The sequence below is a fragment of the Thalassophryne amazonica genome, chromosome 3 (genome assembly GCF_902500255.1).
Source record: "Thalassophryne amazonica chromosome 3, fThaAma1.1, whole genome shotgun sequence".
Taxonomy (NCBI): Eukaryota; Metazoa; Chordata; class Actinopteri; order Batrachoidiformes; family Batrachoididae; genus Thalassophryne; species Thalassophryne amazonica.
Genome location: NC_047105.1, coordinates 49,916,277 through 49,922,276, shown reverse-complemented (window position 1 = coordinate 49,922,276; position 6,000 = coordinate 49,916,277). Strand labels below are relative to the sequence as shown.

At 40.4% G+C, this 6,000-nt stretch overlaps 1 protein-coding gene across 3 annotated transcripts in view; it reads left to right on the top strand.

The window, feature by feature from the left end:
- Positions 1 to 3,404: 3,404 nt before the first annotated feature.
- kcnab2a (potassium voltage-gated channel, shaker-related subfamily, beta member 2 a) overlaps positions 3,405 to 6,000 on the top strand; it is a 269,685-nt gene continuing 267,089 nt past the window's right edge. For 2 of the 3 annotated variants that reach the window (XM_034166220.1, XM_034166218.1), the window contains exon 1: positions 3,405 to 3,772. The gene's annotated coding sequence lies outside the window, so the exon portion shown is untranslated. Of the gene's footprint in view, positions 3,773 to 3,948; positions 4,098 to 6,000 lie in introns of those variants that run through there. The other variant, XM_034166219.1, reaches the window with a different exon arrangement.

Here is a 6,000-nt window from a genome sequence, read left to right as displayed (position 1 = left end):
GACTCTGTGTATCAAACCATTGCAAGCCTTGCATCATTGATAGATATCTTCTGTGGCTTAATTGGTGGAAAATGACTTCAATGTTTGACCTCCGAATGGAGTCACTTTGTAGAAAGTCTAAATAGAGTAAATTACACTCTATCATAGAGTGAATCAGCTTGACAATTGTTGCAGACTGAACGGTCCGCCCCCTAAACATTGGTCTCCCGTGCCTCCACTGTGCATGTGTCATGCTGCAGCCCAGCCACCCGTGTGACAGAGTCTACCCACCCAAAGCGATCAAATGGATTAATGGATTATTAACCATCAGATGATGAGGTAAAACCTCTTGAATCATTCAAAAGTCAGTTTTAAGCAGAAACAAGGCCATTTTAAGCAGAAACGAGGCTTTAAACGTGACTCATTGAAATGTCCGATATGGAGTGAACGCGTCAGTTAACAGCTTGTGCAGCCGTGCCGCTCTGATTGCTTCCTTTGTCTGTTATTATGAAAGAATGCTGAATTTATGCGGACAGGATTGTTGTACAAAAGTTTCAGATATCACTGAGATAGATTATGACTGGAGTGCAGTTTTGAGCAGAAACGAGGTGAATCAGTGAACTGTGGCTGATGTTGATGCATAATTTGGTTTAGGAAAGTCACTCCAGGTCCTACTTCCATGTCATAATGTTATTTCACCATTATCATTGGCCGTTCAAAAGAAAGGTCGAATCTAGGATCATTTAAAATTTTTAAATATGCCTTCTTTTGAGATTTTTTTTTTCTTTCAGAAAATGCTGAAAATTAATCATTAGATATGAAATTAATTTGGTTTCTGGGGACCTGCAGCTCTCGCCCCCCAGACCCTCTGCAAATTTTCCTCAGATTTCACAATTTTCATTTCATAGCCCTGCTAAAATGAGCAAGAAAATGGGTATGAGAAATAGCTCTTGTTTAGCTTATTAATTACACCAAATGGCATGTAATATTTCAAAATTTTCTTTTGAAATAATTTTTTGGAGGTTTTTGGTGGGTAATTACACTTGAAAATGCATCTGGGATTTCTAATTTTTCTGAGGGAGAACCCCCAGACCCTCCCCACCAGAGTCTTCGGGTGTTTGGACCTTGCCAAAAACTTTTTTTCTCTCCATGGCTTACTTTCATCACTGCATATTTAATTTGAATGTCAGCATCATTAGTAGGTATTGATATTTTGGGGACATTGGCTCCACTGCTACTGAGGCAATAATCCAGTCAAAAATTTTAATACCTGCACCCTAGCTGCGCGTGTGTGGGGGTGGGGGGGTGGGGGGGGGGTGGGATGACAATGACACGATGTTTTGATTGAGCTAACTGGTGCTGCTAATTCTTTTAACACACACACACACACACACAAAAAATCCACTCCGCTGTAAACCATGTGGATGCATGAAGAGCTGTTCAGATGAAAAGCTGATGTGATTTTTGGCTGGACTGAGGAATTACACACAGTCTTTTATGGAAGTCTGAAGTCAGTGCACAGCATCACTGGACTACACATCACAATTTTGACTTTAGCAGCAGTGGAACACCAAAATGTAAGTCCCTTTTCTGTTGTTTAGAAATTAATAAAATATCAAATGACATGATCTATTTTAGCCGTTATATAAAACAAATAATGAATGTTTTTACATTCTTTCAATGGAACGAATATTTAATTCGGTGAAAGCTGGGACATACCATTGTCATGCTTGGCCCCGGCTCTGGGTTTAGGTCCGGATTTTCGACTTTATGTCTTCTATGGTTTTCTGGTTTTAGTTTTCATATGTTTTTACTTTCTCGTGTAAATCTCAGTTTGGTTCTGTTTATTGCTTTTCTTTGTTTTGCACTTTCATCACTGGTTCATTCTTTGGTTATCATTTATTTTGTAGCTGGATGTTGTATTCCTTCACTCTGGGTCCTTTAAGTTACTTGAGTCTTAGTTTAGTTCTGTTTATCACAAATATTGTATAAATGGTAAATGGACTACATTTATATAGCGCTTTTCCATCTGAATCAGATGCTCAACGTGCTTTACAAATAATGCCTCACATTCACCCTGATGTCAGGGTACTGCCGTACAAGGTGCTCACTACACACTAGGAGACCGGTGTGTAAAGACCTTGCCCAAGGGCCTTTAGTGATTTTCCAGTCAGGTTGGGATTTGAACCCAGGATCTTCTGGTCTCAAGCCCAATGCCTTAACCACTAGACCATCACCTCTCCCAAGTGCTTGATCACAGGTTTTTGTTATTATTCATCTTCAGTGTTGTTTATCTGATTATGTTCCATTTGTTATTTATTGCATTATTCTGTATTCACTGGGTTTGTTTATTTGCGATTTAGCCAATAGTTTGTTTTGCCTTCATCAGTTATTGTATTCTCTTTTGTCTCAGCCAGTATCTGTTTCGCCCTGTATTTTTTTCCCCTCTTTCGACTAGTCACAGTATTTCTTAGTTCTGCCTTTTTTTTTTTTTTTTTAGCTCAAGCATTGTCAGTTAGTTTGTCCGTCACTTACTTATCTTCCTTTGCACCGCTTTGTTTTGCCCTCCCACACTCTCTTGCCTTTCTTCCCTCTTCTTTGTTCATTAAACCACACCTCTTTCCAGAACCTTCCACACACCTGCTTCACATCACCCTGATTAGTTTGCTCCTTATTAAAACCCTCACAGTTCCACAGTTCACTGCCTGATTGTTGACTTCGTTCACTTTCTCGCCTCTCGTTCTTGTCCAGTTTGCTCTTGTGTGTTTTGACCTTGCTTTTGTCCTCCGACCTCCGACTTGCCGTATCCTGAACTCCGCCTGTATTTTGACTCTGCCTTGGTTTTGCCTGCTTTATACCTCAATGCCGCGTGAACGAACCCTGCCTGGTTTATGGACCATGTCCCAGCCTTTACCATGTCTGATACCCATGCTCCCATGTCTGACTACCTGTGTGCTGAACCCAATGCCTGGTTTCATTATAAAGCCTTTTATTCATCTAAGCCAACCATGCCTGTAAGTCTGCATGTGTCTCCTACTGCTTCCGGTTTCAGCCCACCACGAATCCTGACAACCATTCAACGAGGCAAAGCCGAGTTGAATGTATGTTCCAGCTTTCACCTCATGAAATATTCGTAGCATTGAACTCATAAACATTATTTGTATTGCCATTTGTAGTGTGGCTGATGCAAATGGTATCCCCAATTTAGCTGGAGAAAATTTTCAGATTAATCCACAGGTCTCTTGAATCAAAGATCGTGTCAAGTTGTTGGATTTAAAGTGAACACATTTCTTGCTTGCTTTCTTCAGACCCTACCCTTCTGGCCTTTCTGTTTAGAGTTCACTTTAATTTACTTAACTGCATGCTTACTCAAAAGCTGACAGTGCAAAGCAAGGGGTGCGTGTGTCTGTTCAGAAGAAAGAGGGAGGGGTGTTTTCTTTAAATAATCCTTGCTTGGTGACTCTGAGTACATACACATTTATTCTGTCCGTTCTTTCTCCATCTCTTTATTTCTGTCCTGCTCCCTGTTCCCTGTTTTGTGTCCAGTTTCTTACCTTTTGGGTCTCATTTGTTCTACCTTTCTCATGTCAGACTTACATACACGTTGCCTGGGACACATAATCTCACTCGCACAGCATCACACATTCTCCGGTCTTGTATCATTTCTCCTCCCTGATGATTTATTTTCTTCCTCAGTCTTTTTGGATTTTCACTGCTACACCTCCATCATCGCTGTATTCTCCATTTCCCTCCCAGTTTGACTCACTGCGTCAGGATTCAACGACAGACTGAGGTGGGTGTTTTAAAAGCATCATTGCTAGGTCTGAGGCTACATGCTTTTGGTATCTCTCCCACTCTCTCTAGCTCTCTCTCTCTCTCTCTCTCTCTCTCTCTCTCTCTCTCTCGCTCCTTCAGTCTGTCTGAATGGTTGTGTCTGTTCCTAGGGAAAGCCACTGTCACACTGTATCTGCATGCAGCAGTGTTTAATATTGGCACCGCTATGCTAGGAAGGTAGCGCATCTACCTCTTCAGATCTCTGCCTTCTTTGCTGTCAATACGTTGGAATATGCTCCTGCTGTTGCTGCAGTCCTAAAAACTGTGCATACATTATTATACAGGCATGTATTTTGCGCTCTCTCCTGTCTTTACTGCATTGCTCCCGGTTGTCTACATGTCTGTCATGTTTTATTCAGGCTTGGTAGAGATGTGACTATGGTTTTGGATTTATGAGGAACTAAATTAAAGAGGTGAGTGAGAGGTTCGCACAACAACACAAGGATGTTCAGTTTAATTTCGCTTTACCTGTTTCCATGATACTGCAGTAGTTCCATCTGTTGCAGGTACCACAGGCAGTAACGCCTTCAAGTGAAGGTTTAACGGTTCAGTATGTTGATGTGTTTTACGAGAGATTGACAGTTCACTGTACCTTGCAGAATTTGTCTGTCATGAGTGTTTGCATGAGTGACTATGCCAAGGCTGTAACTTTGCATGTCTGTGTGTGTGCGTGTATCTGCATGTTTATTTTCAGCTTGTGTATTTTGCTGTTCATGGGCTCTGGTGCAAGGAGACACACAGGAGAGGCAGACTGCAGGGGTTCAATTTGGTGCAATGATCTGTTGAATGTTCTGCTCTAAACAAAGGCAGGTTTCTATTCTGCTGTGTCCTTTCACTGAGCTGTTTCTTTTGTGCTGTAGAGATCATTTGAGGTGTCTGTTTTAAATTTGTCCTTGTGTAGCGTTACCCTTAAAGATACTTTTGCGGTTTTGCCAACCCATAATGTGTATTCAAATTGTGTATTCAAGTGACGGCAGACATTAGTGTGACATTGCTAGTCCAGAAATAAGATTCGCCATTATCATGTCATTTTATCTAGGAAATGTACTGGTCCAGCAACAACACCTTCAACAACTTCACACATAATTATTTAAAGAAAATTTTTTATTCCATCTCAAGACATCCATGCACTACACAGTATTTTTTTTCTGCTGCATCAAAAACATACCAATTTAACAGGAGTGTGTTGTGGAAGACTGTAACAGGTTGTCCCTCATGCAGTGCACCAGAGTGGTGGGAACAAAAAATATATACTGTATGTGGCACAGCCATGTTTTAAATTGAGAGGTGGTCGGCAATAGTGGGAAAAATATCATTTCACAATTTTTCAGTTAGGTTTATGATCCAAGATGTTATCACAATTCTTTTTCATGTTTTTTTCCCCCCAACTTTTTAAATTTAACTTTCTTTTAACAAACAAAACCTGACGTGCAGTAAAGCAAAATAACTGATAACTTATACATTTAGTGCACATTCTTCATGTTCCATCTGCATGTCAACAACCACCTCCCAAACCCAAAGGCCAAACAAGCACGCATACACACTCCCATGAACAAAATGTAGTATAACAGTACAACCCCTGGCAAAAATTATGGAATCACCAGCCTCGGAGGATGTTCATTCAGTTGTTTAATTTTGTAGAAAAAAAGCAGATCACAGACATGACATAAAACTAAAGTCATTTCAAATGGCAACTTTCTGGCTTTAAGAAACACTATAAGAAATCAGGAAAAAAAATTGTGGCAGTCAGTAACGGTTACTTTTTTTAGACCTAGCAGAGGGAAAAAAAATATGGAATCACTCAATTCCGAGGAAAAAATTATGGAATCATGAAAAACAAAAGAATGCTCCAACACATCACTAGTATTTTGTTGCACCACCTCTGGCTTTTATAACAGCTTGCAGTCTCTGAGGCATGGACTTAATGAGTGACAAACAGTACTCTTCATCAATCTGGCTCCAACTTTCTCTGATTGCTGTTGCCAGATCAGGTTTGCAGGTTGGAGACTTGTCATGGACCATTTTCTTCAACTTCCACCAAGGATTTTCAATTGGATTAAGATCTGGACTATTTGCAGGCCATGACATTGACCCTATGTGTCTTTTTGCAAGGAATGTTTTCACAGTTTTTGCTCTATGGCAAGATGCATTATCATCTTGAAAAATGATTTCATCATCCCCAAACAT